The sequence below is a fragment of the Taudactylus pleione genome, unplaced genomic scaffold (genome assembly GCF_031769625.1).
Source record: "Taudactylus pleione unplaced genomic scaffold, aTauple2 ptg000314l, whole genome shotgun sequence".
NCBI classification, from domain to species: Eukaryota; Metazoa; Chordata; class Amphibia; order Anura; family Myobatrachidae; genus Taudactylus; species Taudactylus pleione.
This window is the reverse complement of record NW_028284715.1, coordinates 17,109,909-17,127,219: the sequence shown is the minus strand read 5'-3', so window position 1 is coordinate 17,127,219 and position 17,311 is coordinate 17,109,909.

Genomic DNA, 17,311 nt, shown 5'->3' with positions numbered 1-17,311 from the left:
CCTGGGTCAATGATCATTTGGACTGGCTCATCTGATCTGGGCTGCATGCAAGAGCTTTTCCAAGGCGAAGAGACAATTTTCATATCAGTAAATTAAGTGTGAAGACCCGAGTCAGGACTTGGTTCTACTCGGAACCCCAAAGTGATTGCAAACTGGGAATTGATTAGACTCGGAACCCCTAAGTTCCAGTGTGTTCGCTTTTCTCTACAAAACCGAACCACTCATCTCCCCTTATCTCTCCCAATATTGCATTATTCATTTTGTGTTGACAAATTTTTTCATGTGAAGTCCAAACCAGCTCTTTATGTCTCTTCTGTCATTGACCCAACACAGACACCCCTCTCACAAAAGTATGTAAAATATAACAGCAAAAAGTATACCAATAAACATCTCTACGCTAATGTGTGACTCAGATTTTCTTTTCTCCACTTTGTTGTTTGGTATTAATTGTATCAAGCAATGAAGTCGTAGAGAATTGTTCCACAATAACGTCTTCCAAGAACAAACATATGACATAGGTATCGGGCTGAGTATTACAGATCTACCTCTAATTTGTTAAGTGAGAGAAAAAAAAAAAAAAAAAGAAAAAGAAAAATAAAGACAAAAAAGTTTCCAGGTAGGAAAAAATTAAGTGACATGTTTGGCCTTTTCTTTATTTATCTGCCGCCAGATTGAGTTCATGAGCAGATGTAGACTAGCTGGCAGTAGGCATGGAGTGAATAACCGCAACATGTGTTTTCTGTTCTTTATGACATGTCAAGCAAGTAGAGAAAAAGTAAGTTATAAAGAAATTGCCCGAGGTCACTCCGTTTTAACATTAGTTGGTAAGAGAGCAAATGAAGGATTTTATTTACTATAAAATGTTCCAAAAAGCATAGAAGTATACACATCTCTCTTTTAATTTCAACCATTAGTGCGTCGTTAGTACGGTTATAAAAACTGCCTAATGGAGTGTGTCAGGGCACTTCTGAACTTTTTAAACAGATATTATACCTATTAGTCATGAACACTTACTATACTGTAGGGCAGAAGATAAGTTATAAAGCACAAAGATGTTCATTTATAAATAAACCTCTTTAAAAAAAATAGCATTAACAATGAGTTCTGGTGTTTTTTCATTTATAGTTAGTGCGTTCTGATGTCATCATGTATTTGGAAACCTTGGGCCTGATTCAGACCCACTCACAAGCGGCTGTCCGCTCGCAAGTGGGTCGATGTTGTGCACTGCGTGCGCATGCGCCAGACGCGACGAGCGAAGGACTTTCCTTCGCTCGTTGTGTCTGATCAAAGGGGGCGTGCTGTCGATGTTGATTGACAGCACGCCCCTTTGGTGGGCGTGCCGGGGGCGTGCCTCCCTGACGGGGGCGTTCCCAAGGGAACGCCTACCGTCAGAAGCCGGCCCACTGACATCACTAGTGATGTCAGTGGGAGTGATTTTGGCTCTGATAGAGCCAAAATCACTCCGGGCCTTGCGGTTGAAAAACTCAACCGCAGGCTCCGGCTCGCAGTGGCGATGGTCGCGATGGTCAAGACCATCGCGGCCATCAACCTGCACGCTCGTATAGGCTGTGGGTGGTGACCCACAGCTATATGAGCGTCCAGGAGGACGCTCCATAATTATGGAGGACGGCCCTCATTCAGAGCGTGCGCTCTGCTCAGAGCGTACGGCTCTGAATGAGGGCCCTTGTGTGATATATGTGATGAGGAGCAAGCACACCTTACTAGCACACTTCTAATATCCTTATAGTAGTGACCAGTGGCACCGAGAGGGGGGGGGGACGAGGGCCCGGCTCCCTCCAGCCCTGGCAGTGATTAGAGTATGGATCCCTTGTTGTGCGTTTACCTGAAATTAAACAGCAGCAGTAACAAATATAAAGGTAAGGTCTAGTCTTACTGGTCAAATTAATTATCTTGTTATCTTTTTATTTGTGATATAATATTACTTACCTTTTATTATTATTATTATTATTATTATTATTATTTTTAATAACCACAGTGGCAACAGCATATGACGAAAAACTGCAAACAGTGAAACTTACAGACCCATTATTTTGAGTATTTGTCATAGTTGGGGTTAAGATCCCTAACATCCTGTATTTTCTGAATACTCTGACTGCTGGTCCTGGCGGGCGATGCATGGAGAAGAGAGGTAGGTTGTAAATGATTTGGTTTCATTGGAAGAACCGTGAAGATTGCCCATATGCGATGGCTCCATACCACTCCCTTGCTGTGCAGTGGACCAACCCCAGACATGGTCCTGGTGGCACCAGTTTTCCAAGTGATATATATGGAAAGATGGCACATGCTTAGAAGAGGACAAAAACACTGCCACAGTGCCAGAGACTTTTCTAGCTACTGTGCAGAACCATCTTTCCAAATATCAGTGGAAAGATGGCACTACCAGACTAGTAAAGGTACAGTATGGTGGGCACCACATGGGAAGCCACAGTAGTCAGTCCTTGGTGCATGGTTTGCGAGACCTATGTGCACTGCACACCGATGCCCCCATGATATATACGCCACTGAGTTTGACTGTGATACCGTATAAAGGGCAGGTCATTATTTAATTTACTTTAAATATGAATCATCCAACTCCTCCTTAAAATGCATATATAATAAAATATCTTTCTGCTGCAATGTGGATGTGTTTTTTTGATCCCACGTTCTTATGGCAAAACATGTCTATATATTATCGATTATAAAAACGCATTCATTTTCTGTGTGTTTATGTCAAAGGATTATAGAAGTGTATTACTGGTCTAAAGGTTTTTGCTTATGTAACTAACTATCTTTCATTTTACTCACTAATAATGTCAGGTTTAGTTTGAAGTGTGCTCTTTCTTCTTCTCAAGGGATTCCAAGTGAATTAAAATATTGCTCTTTGTTTAAGGGACTTTGGGGCCTATTTATCATTGGTGGCAGTGAGGTCACGAAAACTATCAATCCTTATCGTCTCATATTGTGCCAATGAGGAATGCTTTTTGGGGACTTTTTTTATTATTCTATTCATTGGCAAATACATAGGTCCCCGGGGGGAGTAGAGGGATCTGAAGGGATCCAAACTTTAGATTTTCAGAGAATGATAAATAACACAATCACAATGTATGCACCCATTCTGTCATTATGGCAGGAAATATCTGTGATATCTTCTGCGTTAGAGAAATTAAATACTGGCAGAAAGGAAAAATCAAGTGGATACTGCAGTTTCCGAATAATTGTAAGGGCTGATCAGCTTGCCAGTAGGGCAATTTATGTTTTACTACTATTTACTGCATGACTTGTTTTTACCTTTTACTAAATAACTTCAATAAAGTACATACATCTGACGTGTAATTGTGTCCAAAACTGCATTGAAAAAGTTTAACAATGCTTAAAGAAAAAGTTTGTGCATATCCAAATTGTGCTTTGATATTTTATTTCATCTATAAGTTTGCTAAAAAATTTATTATACCAAAAACAAGTTTACACACAAATTTATGTTAACATTTACATTTCACAGAGCAACATTGTCACTCACAACCAGCACATACAGGAGGGCTCCTCCAGACCAATCAAGGCGATGAAAATAGGTGTTGGGAAGCCCTAATGTTCATTCAATGACTGATCTGTGCTACATTATAGGTGAGTTCTGGAGTTGAATGTAAAGCAGAGTAAGGAGCCATGATCTGAGGGGTAGTCTCCTGCAAGTACAGCACATACATTTTAGAAACAATAACCAATGTCTGTATCAATCATATCTAAAACAGAATCTTTAAAGTTTCTGAAAAGTGTTGCTTTTTGGAAAATAAGGTTATTCATTAAATTTGGATAAAGAACATGATTTTAAATATTTTAGCAGCATTGGTAATATTAAATTAAAATACATACTGTATGTAATTGTGGAAACAATTGTGCGCTATGTACACTAATAATCTTAACAGCCACATGTGTTCATTTCTCCTCTGATAATATAGGCAATAACCCTGATTTTCTAATTATTAAAGTGTCATGGGAACTGACGGGAAATTTGGCAACAGATGAGGAGAAATGTATCACATATAGCTATTCATTGATAAAATGGTCATCCTACCAGTTCCATATCCAGTGGCAAATTATAAACTTTTAGACACATGGCATGGATGACTATGGAAACTAGGAGGGTGGTGGTGGTGGGCTTGACTAGTGCCCAAAGACCCATGGTGTTATGCAGCCAGCAAGAAAAGGTACCTTCAACCCTGCTCCCACAATAAAGTGCTATCGTGTGTCACACAAATGTTCAATCCCTGGATCCCATTTTGAAACTGAAAAATATTAATTTAAAGTTCACATTGTGCAGGAAAGTGTGGCTCACCTTTAATTGGTAAAGCCAAATCTTTGAACAATAAGTGAACCAATGTCCACAGGTGGTTATTTTAGCAAGTCGTTTTTTCTATTCTGTTGGTTGAGTGACTTCTTTAACCTGTCAGTCTGCATGGCACATGAGTTCCGAAAAAATGAAAGAGAAGAAAGTAGTAAAGTTGGCCTTTGCACTCACTTATTTATGAAAGAAGGTAAACTTTGGACAATTAAAACACCTACTGTACTCCAATCGGGCATGTATAGTACAACACCCAGAATTTAAATGCCCAGCTTTCATATCAGTGTGACAATGTGAGATGTAAGAAGTCAGCCATGCCTGGACCCACAATAAATCATGCCAACTTGTAGGCAGCACCCACAGTTGCTGGATGATAGCCCCTGTAAATCAGTGTTCGTGGTCAAATACCCACAACTCATCCCATCACTATGCCACTGACGGCTGAGCCCAACATCACTGCCCTTCACAGCTTAATACAGGCCTGTCCATTATCTAGTAGCCTGGCGCAGCAATACCTGGTGAAGAGGGGCAATGAGCGACAGGGGCAATTGTCGCTCCATAATGAATATGTGTCTGGAGATTTATGTTCTCCTACGTTTATGGTGAATTATTAATCATCCTGTTGTTTTCATTAATATTCTGCTAAAATACAGCAAAGTAATGACGCTTTTAATACCTCAGATATTCCGTGGCCATATATAATACTTTACTTTGACCTCGTAAAGTCCATTATTTTAACTGCCAGAATATTCTCATAGGTTTTTGAGTCTATAAACAGGGAAGAGGTAGAGTGGCCAGCCAAGCCAAATAAAAATAACGTAGAGGAAAGGTCACTGTGTCAAGGCACATATTGAAACATGTATTGCTAAAATATGAAAGGAAATATTAGGTGATGGACCTGACCTGGCGTGTAATAGAAACCGGAAATGGTCCAGGATTTATCCACTCTCATTAGCGAGATTAGAGGGAGGACAGGAAACAGCGGAAGTGTCACCCATATGACACCTTACAGCCATTAGATGCCGTAGGCAAGGTGAAGCTTCCGAAGTAGGGGGGACATGGGACTGATGACATGTTAAGTGGACTACATCAACTAGGCAGCCAGAAGCAACAATAACCTTTTTTTGCCATTTATTACATCTGTAAATGTCTACACGCCCTTCTGTGAATTATAAATTCCTTGGTGTAAGGCAACTTAAAGCCACTTATGGAAGAAAAATACATTTAGTAGGAATTAAATCTAATTCATTTTTAAAATATCAATTTTAAATAAGTTCCAATATATTTTAAGCGATTATATAAACTCTCATGATGTGTTTACAAGTACAACAATAATGATATAGTATAGGAGCACAACAAGCGTAGAGTAGAAGACTTTTGATGGTTTCGCCTGTGTCAGTCTCGCAGCAATATAAATGCACTATGATAAATACATAAGTTGGCCTGTTTTTGCATGTGCATATCTGTATATTTCTAACACAGTAAAAATGATGAGGTGTTCGTGCTTTTCTTAGCAAATGTACGTTTAGTACTATGGGGTCTATTCAGCAATGATTTTTTTACATAAAACATGCGGAAACTATGATTTCCGTATTTTTTATGTAAATCCTCTATTCAGCAAAGGGATAATGGAGAAGATAAATCCCATCTCGCAGAGTACTGCACTGTATGGATCAGCCATTGATCTCTACAGTGCTTTAACGCTGTTTGCTATTCAGCATAGCAAAAAGTGTTAAATTACTCAAAAAATCATTACTTTATATAACGCCCTCTCAGAATGGCGTTATATGAAGAAAATGCATTAAATTGCCGAAAGCTGCAGGGACAGAGGGCTATTTTCCCATAATTCCCTGCAGCATCCTATAACTGCCCCAGTCTCCATCTCTTCTCTGGAATAGGTATGGAATACCGCCGGTCGACAAAAGCAGAGTTCCCGGCAGCGGAAGCCGGACAGCGCTGAAATCCCGATCGTCTCTAAGGTAAGTATAAACTAACCTAACCCCCTAACCCTAATACTCCTTAGGGGTGCCTAACCCTAACCTCCCCCCCAAGTGCCTAACCCTAATCCCCCCTCTAAGTGCCTAACCCTAACCCCCCCCTTCCCCGCTGCCTAACCCTAAGTCCCCCCCGGGGGTGCCTAACCCTAACCCTCCCTCCCCCTAGTCTAATCCTAACCCACCCAGGGGGTGCCTAAACCTAAGTCCCCCCCGGGTGCCCTAAACCTAACCCTCCCCCCCGCGGCTGTCCGCTCGCGGCGCCTGGCTTCTTCCATTCGATCGGGATGCCGAGCGCCTGTCTCCTGACATCGGGGAAATGACAGGCATCTATATATAGACGCCCAGCATTTCACCCTCATCGGGACATGACAGTCGGGATGCCGGCTTCCGGGATTCTGGCAGCCGGCTTCCCGATTGTATACCCTTCTTCCCAGTGACCGCCCGCAGGTAAGACCAATTAGAGCCTGTTAAACCTGCCAAAAGTGATTGACATGTGTATACAGGCTTTATATTAACCTGTATACATTTATATTTATGTGCTACTATATTTAAGAAATATATATATACATTTTAAATATAAAAGCACATAAATATACATGCATACAGGCTAATATAAAGACGGTATACACATGTCACTCTATTTGGACAGGCTGGAGTTGAACTTACCCACCGCAAAGCAGGGACCGAGACTGTTCCCGAGCGCATGATTGAGCATGAGCAGAAGCAGAAGGGATTGTTTTTGGAAACCGAACACAATGCCTTCTGTAACATCGCAGGGACAGCGTGTTACCGCAACCGCTGTCCCTGCAAAAAATATTGCTGGATAGGGGCCATAAATATTTATAATTGATAAAAAAAATGATGATGATGTTGCCCGATAATATTCTGGGCAACATCGTCACTATTGCTGAATAGACCCCTATGTGTTTATGGGGTACCATGTATCAAGCAGTAAAAAAAAGGGGCTATTTCCGCTTCTCTAAAATAGATTAAAAGGCTGACCGTTGAGAAATCAGATTTATTCAGTGATGCCTTCGGCCTCTGTAAATAACGCCGGCAAAGCATAATTGGTGCTAAGCGACGATAAGCAGAGCTTTTCATTGCTTATCACCTAACACTTAGCATCATCTGAGGATGGTGCCATGTGTTACTTACCAGTCCCTCCTCCTGTCATCATCGCGCATGCCCCTTTGGTCCAGTGTGAGATCAAATGGTTTTGTGCTATCTAGCGCATGTGCACCGTGCCTGCATGGACTAATCCTTAGTGCATGAGCATTAGGCTAATGCTATAAAGACAGAGCAGAGATCGCATGTGTGGTGACTTATCGTAACCCGTGACTATCTTTATGGAGAACATTTCAGTACTAAGATATCCTGCATCGCTGTGATAAGCGGAAATACAGGATGTCTATTAGCGCTGTGAAAAGGGCGTTGTTAGTACAATGAACCCTATGGGGGAGATGTATGACGCCCAGAAATGGTATCAGCGCACATTATGCGCGCTGATACCGCTTCTCCCGATGTATGATTGGGGGTCTGGGCGGTAAATGACAGGGGCGCTATGCGCCTGTCATTGTAGGCGCTCCTATCTACAAGATAGCAGCGCCGATAGCCAGGGCCATGTACGAACGGTCATATCGCCTGACCGTTCGGCCCGATGTAGCTGTCATTATCGACAGCTACAGCTTGGCGCTAGCCTATCGCCACAGCAGGGACAGCGCTGTCCCTGCTGCGGCGACTGCTGGCTCCAGGCTGCATGCGGGGATCTCGCGATACTTGTGAAATCCCACGCATGCTCAGTGGAGCCGGCCGAGACAGAGACACAGGGCATCAGCACTAGGCTGACGCGCTGTGGTCTCTAGCGGGTAGCGCCGGAGGGGGGAGTTAACGCTCCCCCTCTCCAGCTGATGAGATATTCTTACATCTCATCGGTAGTGCTTCCTGCTTCGCTTCGGTAAAGAGGCGATGCGGGAAGCGTTATAGCGGCACATTAAGTGCCGCTATCATACATCTACCCCTATATATGAGAGTTGGACAATTTTGGAGCCAATCAGTGAAAATTTAGGAGCCAGGAGGAATTTTAAAAGAGCCTAAGAAGATTTTTATCCATTGACCTCAATAGAAGTGGCTCCAAAAAAGTTAGGCTCCAGCAGTATTTTTTTCAGGTGCATTACATTGTTCCTGGGATTTACCAATCTTCATTTATGACCTCAATATACAATAGTACATACCTATTTACTATTCTGTATCCAATGTCCTATGTTTCTCCAGACTGTTGGATGCCAGAATGTTTAAGTGATGCTGCGAATATAGGGTCTATTTAACGGTTATCTGTTTGGGACAATCATGTCAGTGTACACATTCCACTAAGTCATTCCTTCTGTGCTGGGAACCTCGGTTGTGTCAGCTGCCTTGCTAGTGTTCAAAGTCTGTGACATGTGATAGCATTGTATCACTAGTAGACCAAAGGTTAAGCCTCGGTTTTATTGCATTAGTCTTGGAGATGTTTCAGTTGTGTAACTTGCTGGAATAGCATGGAGCTTAAATGTGAAGTGTCTTGACAAGTATAATTAATTTTCAAAGTGTGTATCATTTGGGTTTAGCTTTGTTATAATACACCTGTCGCTGTCATGGACACAGTGTACTCTCGCCACAGAGAGCTGCCAAAATATTTCCCTGTTTTTGAGGTCAAGTGTAAGATTGCTGACTATGATTATATCCAAGGCAAACTAATAATAATTGGCTAGATACAGTTCTATCATGCCTTCCCAATTATGGTAATTAGTTATCACCCGAGGAAAATGTTGTTTTATTACATATTTATTATGCCTTGCTATTTATACCCCTTTCACACAGAAAAGCAAATCCCTGGGTCAAGCATGTGGACCTGGTAATTTGCGGATCAACACTGGTCCTTTTTCTGTGTGAAAGGGTTAACTTGGGTCGAAATTCCCGGAACTTCGACCATGGTTTTTACCAGGGTTGAAGTCCCAGGAATGTTGACCCAGGTTGACCCTTTCATACAGGAGAAATACCTGGGTTGATCGCAAATTACCGGGTCCATATGCTTGACATGGGAATTTGCTTTTCTGTGTGAAGGGGGGTACAAGCTGGGACCGGCAAAGAACCCGTGCATCAAATGCTTGGTAAAAGCCCTGATTTTGGTTCTTATCTGTGGGAAAGGGGTATTACTTACTTATACCTGATCCCTCTTTTGGGAACCTCTGCCCTATACTGTAATCTTCCAATCTTTCAGGCAAACCTATAGTTTTGCCATTCACCTTTCTTTGCTACCTCTTTTCTAATGTAAGGGGAAGATGTATCATATTTTCTAAAGAGGACTAAGGGAGAAGTAACCCATAGCAACCAATCAGATTCATAGAATGTATTTGAAAAAAGGATGTAGTCTCAATCGCGGCTGTTGGGATGCGCCATTCAGAAACTTGGCACTGGCATCCCGGTGGTTGTAGTGGTGTTAGGCACTGGGGGGTTAGGTTTGGGCTGTTGGGATTCTGACCCACGGGATCCCGAATGCCGGCATCCAGTATCCAACCCTTTGAAAAATGATAGCTAAAAGCCGGTTGGTTGCAATAGGTAACTTCTCTACTTGTCATCTTTAGGAGGTTCTCTCTCTATTGTCAGACTCTATTTTCTAGATGCATGTTGATGTCTCCAACTGTCTATTTGTGTTGAAGAGTGTCACATGAAAAAAAAGTACTTCCTTTACTTTCAACTGATGTAAATAATGAAATTAACTTGAGACTTGGTTTATAGTTGTGCTTGGTGGGATATGAGATCTTGCCAGCCCATTATATAGCAATTTTAATGGAAGGTTCCCCTCTTGGGTAACAGACATTAACTAAAATTCACTTCTGGTCTATGCTGTGTTCAATCCAGATTACAGTTCTGAAGGACAGAATGGAAACTTGGAAGTAAATGAGGAATGTTATTGGAAAACAGCAGAACTGGTCCTATCAGCCTCTATATTTACTTCCATGTTCACTTCCTTGGCAGTTCTCCATCTCCCGTCCATCCCGGCCAAACACTGAACCAGGACCTCCTCATAATAGCTAAGAAGGGCAAGGGAAGTAATCAAATATATCAGAAAACATAAATAAATGTTAGAGCAGGGTTTAAAGTAACAGCTATAGTATCTTTAACTTTCTTTCATCTAGAGCTCCAGAGGAGCCGTAGTGACATGTCAGAAGTTTATTGTTGGACCATGAACATTTCTTTTACAAAACTGTGCCCATCTTGGCATGACAAAATGCTGGTGAGCAAAAGATTGCCAAATGATGGTCAGACCTGGGCAAGTAGAGCCATGCACTGGACTGGGTAACGGATGGACATTTTTGTTTTTAATTAAACAAATCAGGAAGTGGTGAAGATACTTTGGCGTATGGTGCTATAAAGTTGGTCATCATGGGGTTTTTAACTGCACAAACTGATCTCAAACCTCAGAGGTGGAGGAAAATTAAAACTCCCTGTTGTCCTCTGCTACATATATATTGTTATATTTATCGCTGACAGAACACCACAAAAAAGCAAAATAAACAACTACAATGACTAGTACAAAGCCAAAGATGGTTATTATTTAGGATATATGTACATATTTACTAAGTATGTTTAATTTTTATATACAGTGTTATGATGTTTCCCTTTCATGCTTTCTAGAAATGTAATGTAATAACAAAGCTGTGTACTTTGCTGTATTCCATATGTTAAAAAAAAAGTATTTGGTAAAGAAAAAAATGCAGTCAATTATCAAGAAGCCGTTTGAAAGGTGCCATTGCTGTTTCACTGACTGGATAATGACTTTTTCCTTAAATAAAAGGGCAAGTTGAAGTTTGATCTGTCAACTGTGAAAGCCATACGTGGTGTGACTTTCCATCATCGGCTAATCATTCCGCTCAATGACATCTTTTAACTTCACTCCAATTTTGGACTATGCTTTTTCCTTTGTAGTGTCAAGATTTGTCATCTTAGCTCTAATTACATTACTTCATGTGGATAAGCATATCATGGGAGCCAGTATTGTTTTATACAAAGTAAATAACGTTTAAATTATCAAATTTCCTAAGCAAATGGCCATAGCCATTTTTTCCCATTGGTGGCTTAAGCAGCTCTGCTATTGCTGGCCGAAATTTGTTGGGTAATTATTTATTAACTTAAAATGTATGATGAGGCAGAGTTTAGGAAATTTGTGTACGCTGTGACCCTAATGACCCTTAGCAGTTTGTACAAGTGATTGGAAACCTCTTGCAATAAAGATTGCAGGAATCAGTGAGTGAGAATGCACACATAGCTCACCCAGACTTCATTAGAACTTGCTATCATTTAAATTCATTTTACTGTTTTGTAAATTAAATCATCTTAATCTATACTAATATAATAAGAATGTTTTGTCTGTCTGTTTGTTCCAAGTTGGTGCATAAACGACTGAACCGATTTCATGACAACTACATCATTTTGTAGTGGAAACTCCTAGAAATAACCTGCACTTTGTCTCATCTCGTCCGTCAAGTTAAAGCTGAAGAATAACAAAAACAAAATGTATTGATATCATCAATGCAAGAGATAGGTGAGGCACTATGCGTGTGGCCAGTAAGGGATGGGGGAGAGGTGCTTTGGACCATTCACTTCAATAGGATAGCCTACGTAGCAGTCTGTGCACAGGGCACACAGTGACATAGGCGTGAGTGGTGGGTGAATAGGAGAGGTTACATAGCAGTCTGTGCACAGGGCACACAGTGACATTGGTGTGAGTGGTGGGTGAATAGGATAGGTTACATAGCAGTCTGTGCACAGGGCACACAGTTACATTGGTGTGAGAGGTGGGTGAATAGGATAGCCTACATAGCAGTCTGTGCACAGGGCACACAGTGACATAGGTGTGAGTGGTGCGTGAATAGGATTGGATACATAGCAGTCTGTGCACAGGGCACACAGTGACATTGGTGTGAGTGGTGGGTGAATAGGAAAGGTTACATAGCAGTCTGTGCACAGGGCACACAGTGACATTGGTGTGAGTGGTGGGAGAATAGGATAGGTTACATAGCAGTCTGTGCACAGGGCACACAGTTACATTGGTGTGAGAGGTGGGTGAATAGGATAGGCTACATAGCAGTCTGTGCACAGGGCACACAGTGACATTGGTGTGAGAGGTGGGTGAATAGGATAGGTTACATAGCAGTCTGTGCACAGGGCACACAGTGACACTGGTGTGAGAGGTGGGTGAATAGGATAAGTTACATAGCAGTCTGTGCACAAGGCACACAGTGACATTGGTGTGAGTGGTGGGTGAATAGGAGAGGCTACATAGCAGTCTGTGCACAGGGCACACAGTGACATTGGTGTGAGAGGTGGGTGAATAGGATAGGTTACATAGCAGTCTGTGCACAGGGTACGCAGTGACATTGGTGTGAGTGGTGGGTGAATAGGATAGGCTACATAGCAGTCTGTGCACAGGGCACACAGTGACATTGGTGTGAGTGGTGGGTGAATAGAATAGGCTACATAGCAGTCTGTGCACAGGGCACACAGTGACATTGGCAGGACCGTTGAGAGCCTGGCGGGCCCGGGTAATGTAGGGGGCGTGGCCTAATCACTGGCGGCATGGCCACGCCCCCTTGAAAATGAAAAAAATCTCTTTACCAGCGCCGTGGAGGGGGGCGCTGTAGGCCCCCCAGCCCGGTGCTAAGCAGGTGGGAGGCGATTAGTGATTGCTCCCCCCACAGCCATAGGAGACTGCTCCGGCTGCTGCAGCAGCTGCGAGCAGTCTCATACAGCAGTCCAGCACAAGCTGTGTGCTGAGCTGTTGTGAGTGAGGGGGGGGCGACGCCGTGCCCCTCTAGCAAGCCTGGGCCCGGGTAAACTGTACCCGCCCCCCCCCTCGGCGCCCATGGACATAGGTGTGACTGATGGATGAAGGCGCTGCTGCCACCAGTCTGTATAGCGCTGCTGGTCACATGGGCCACTCCCGCTACATGCAATACAACTAGAGAACCTCAAATAAAAAAAATGTGGGCAGAAGCGATTTCATTGTGGGCGAAGCCGTGACAACAGCTAGAACTATATACTTTACATCTGACGCCTTGTCACATTAAAATAATACTTTATGCTCTTCACACTAAGGGCCCGATTCAGACCCGCTTGCTAGGAAGCGTTCGCACGCAGCCAGCCGATTTTTGCATTCTGCGCATGCATACGCATTGCAGTGTGCGTGCATGAAAAAATCTGAGAAACTGGGAAGCGTACGCTTGCTGCGCATAGACAGCTTGGCAGAATGAGTGACAGGAGAAGCCGTTTGTGGGTGGTGACAGGGGCTGGCCACTAGAAATTGGGGAGTGGAGGTGCGAATGCAGGCGTGCCTGAGCGTGTTAACGCCGTTTCAGAGGCGTGCATAATTTAGAGGCAGTGTCATAGTACACGTCACCTGGTTGAATTTTACACTGAAGTGTTTGCAGTGCTTGCGGTAGGGTATGGTCAACCACAAGCGCTGCGTATGCATCTGATGGTACCGATTCCTGGAGATGACGTGCGAAAGTGGGGGTCTTTAGACTGGCTGGTGGGCGGCTGCATACACAGAGCAATCACACGCCAAGACATAGTGGGCGCGCTAATTCCTTGCTGTACGATTGCCTGCCTTCCCGAATTTGCATAAGCATCGAGCGAGCGAACGCATCTAGCGAGCGGGTCTGAATGAGGTCCTAAGTTTCCAATTGCAATTATTAGTGCTTTTGGTAACTTATGTTAATTCCCGATAATTAATTCCAGTGATTTCAGTTAGAAAATATGTGTAAAATGCATGTAACTGTGAAAATGAGATATGTTAGCAGGTACTGTATAATACTAGGTGGGTATTTACTAAGCGGCAGATTTGCTGCTGATTAGAGACTTTAGAAATAATTTATTATTCGTTTTAGAAGGTCAAACCAAATTTTTATAAAAGCTGTATTTTGCACTTTGAATCCACCGTCAATGTTTGAAAAACACCTGCAAACCCGCTGGTTAGTAATTCTACCCCTAAGGTTTTAAAAGAGGTGAAACAGAAACTTGCCTTTGCATTTTTTTCTTCAACCACTGTGAAAATGTAATATACACATGCAGGGAAAGCACCCGTCCCTGCAATGTGTAAAAAGTAAAATGATCATTAGTGATCATTTAACTCCTCTTTCGGGAGCCCGCTAATCTACTGCTCATGTGCGGCCTGCTGACAGCTATTACCAGGGAGAGTTCCTACGGTAATCTGTGTGAAGTATCGGCTACAGTGGATAATACCATCTGAATATGGCGATCGCTGCCAGGGCAAAGTTCCAGAATGCGTCTGCTGTCACAAATGAAGGGATTGTGGCAGATATCAGACATATCGGCTTCGTACCCTCCATGTTATATTCGGTGGACTCAATATTTTGCGGGTACCCTCTGAAAATTACCGTTTTCAGGGGATATCCCGCAAATATTGATGAAAGGGTTTTGATTCGACTAACATGACATCAGCGATGCAATTATCATACACTTCTATGACAACAAGCAGACATGTAACAGTGAATAAGCCTGTTAAATCTTCCAATGGCTTCAGACATATTAATAACGTTAGATGTGCATTGGTTCTATTAGACAAAATGTTGAATTAGAGGCAATGGTGCGGCTATCTTTTCTGATGCTTGAGGCTCCAACTGAAATAGAGTAAGAGGAACAACACAGTATTTACTAAAGTGCAGGTTTTTATAAGTGGAGATGTTGCCCATAGCAACCAATCAGATTCTATGTATTATCTTCTAGAAGGTGCTAGATAAATGATAAGTAGATTCTGCTTGATTGCTATGGGCAATGATTTCACTTCTAAAAACTCGCACTTTAGTAAATATACCTATAGGAGTGCAAATAAAGAAAAATAAAAAATTGCATTTAGCAAAGAAAGGATTGTCCTACAAAAGCTTTAAGACCCATAGAAACATCATGTTCAAGGCAATATGATTTTCTTTCATACTACAGATGGATCCAAGAAAATCATTTCAGCTAATGAAGATTAGCTCAATGGACTGGTTTAAGCTGACCAATAAAATGATAGTAAATAAAATCCCATGGTCACTTTCTGTAACATGGAAACATTCTGACTTATAGTACTGAACCAAGGAACCAATTTGGGAATGGCAGCAGATTTGCCCATCTTTATACTCTAGCTTGAGCACCCTTACACTAGAGCTGAGCTGAAAACCGAACACACTTGAACTGAACTTTGGGCTTCTGAGTTGAATTAAAGGTGCGTACATACTAGATAATTCGCTGCATGAGCGACATCGTCTAGTGTTTGCCTGGCAGGTGAGTGCTCAATGTCGTTAACGACATTGAGCACACACACTGAAAGATATCATGCATGATATCGTTCAGTGCCAGGCTCCCTCCCTCATCCCCGCATGTACGGGTGATGAACGACAAAGACCAATGACCTGCAGGACCGCGCATTGTTGGTCGTTATCGTTCATCCTTTTTGCGTATAAAGTAAACTGGATGATATAGTGAACGACTGAACGATAACGATATTGTTATGGTTCAGTTGTTCAAAATATCGTCCAGTGTGTACGCACCTTGAGTCCTCGCTTAGATAACTTAGTGATTCCGATTAGAACCAAAATCGGATCTAGAAACCGAAGCACTCATATTTTGGAATGCATTTAAGTACCTCCCTTATGATTTCATGTGCTGTGAGGTCATCAGAATTGACTGGAAATGATTAGAAATGAATGCTATTGATGTTAATAATACTGTAGGAAGAAAAACAGGCTACTGTACATGATTTTACCTGATCTTATAAGTTTTTTTTAAAGATCCAAAACAGAACCAAAACACTTCAGGGTGGTTATGCCAAAACCAAACCACGATGATGATTTGGAATCAAAACCAAAACACGGGGTTCTGCGCACAAAGTCCAAAAAGAATGATAACTCCAAAGAGCGCAACATATAGACTTATAACAGCCTAACATGCGTAAATCTTAATTTTATATTTCACAAGGCTGTTCTCGGAGGCGAGCAAAAGTCTTTTTATAACCTGCCAAGTGACTGATTTTTATGTTAGAACTTTATCCCGTACATGGCTGCGCTATTTCAGTTGTTCGGAAAGTGCACAATATCCTGCTGTCTACACGTCTAAAGTTTAAAGGGGAAATTGGTGAAGGTGTGGTACCACATATTTAATCTGAATTTGAAGTTGGTGATCATTGCCGAGATTACTCTTAGATCCCGAGCCTGAATGGGCTTTAGTTATTGTTAAAGCTTTTTAATGAATTCCAGCAGCTCTGCCCTGTCAGTTAAGGAATACACACAAGCGTTCGCAGCATGCCAGTACAGTGGAGTAATGGCCGTTAAAGACATTAGCTTTGGGACTATTTGGAAACAAATGATCACTTCACCAGTGATATAAAACAAACTTGCAAAACTTGACTTAACTTTCCTTTGTCGGCTCAGTGCCACTTTTACAGGTCAACCTCTGCGGGTGATTTCTGCCAGGTTTTAAATATGCCAGCTGCACGAGTTCCCCACATCATAATATTAGGTTTATTCTCTGCCTGCTGCTGCTGCAACTACTTTGACTTCAGACGTATTTATCTGTGAAGTCTCCTGGTCCATCAAGTTAGAGAGTGTAAAAATAAGTGAGTTTAGGAATGACGCTCTTAGGCCCCATATTCATGGGAAATGCTGCAAGTCTACTTGAAATGACAAAAGCATATAGTCAAGGGGAATCGGTATGAAATACCGCCGGCGGTTCGATTCCCGCCAGCGCCTAGCCAACAGATGAGCAGAGCCCGGCAGCGGAAGCCCGACAGCGTTGGAAATCCCGATCGTCCCTAAGGTAAATATAAACTAACCTAATCTAACCCCCTAACCCTAACCCTCCTTAGGAGTGCCTAACCCTAACCTCCCCCCCAAGTGCCTAACCCTAATCCCCCCTCTAAGTGCCTAACCTTAACCCCCTC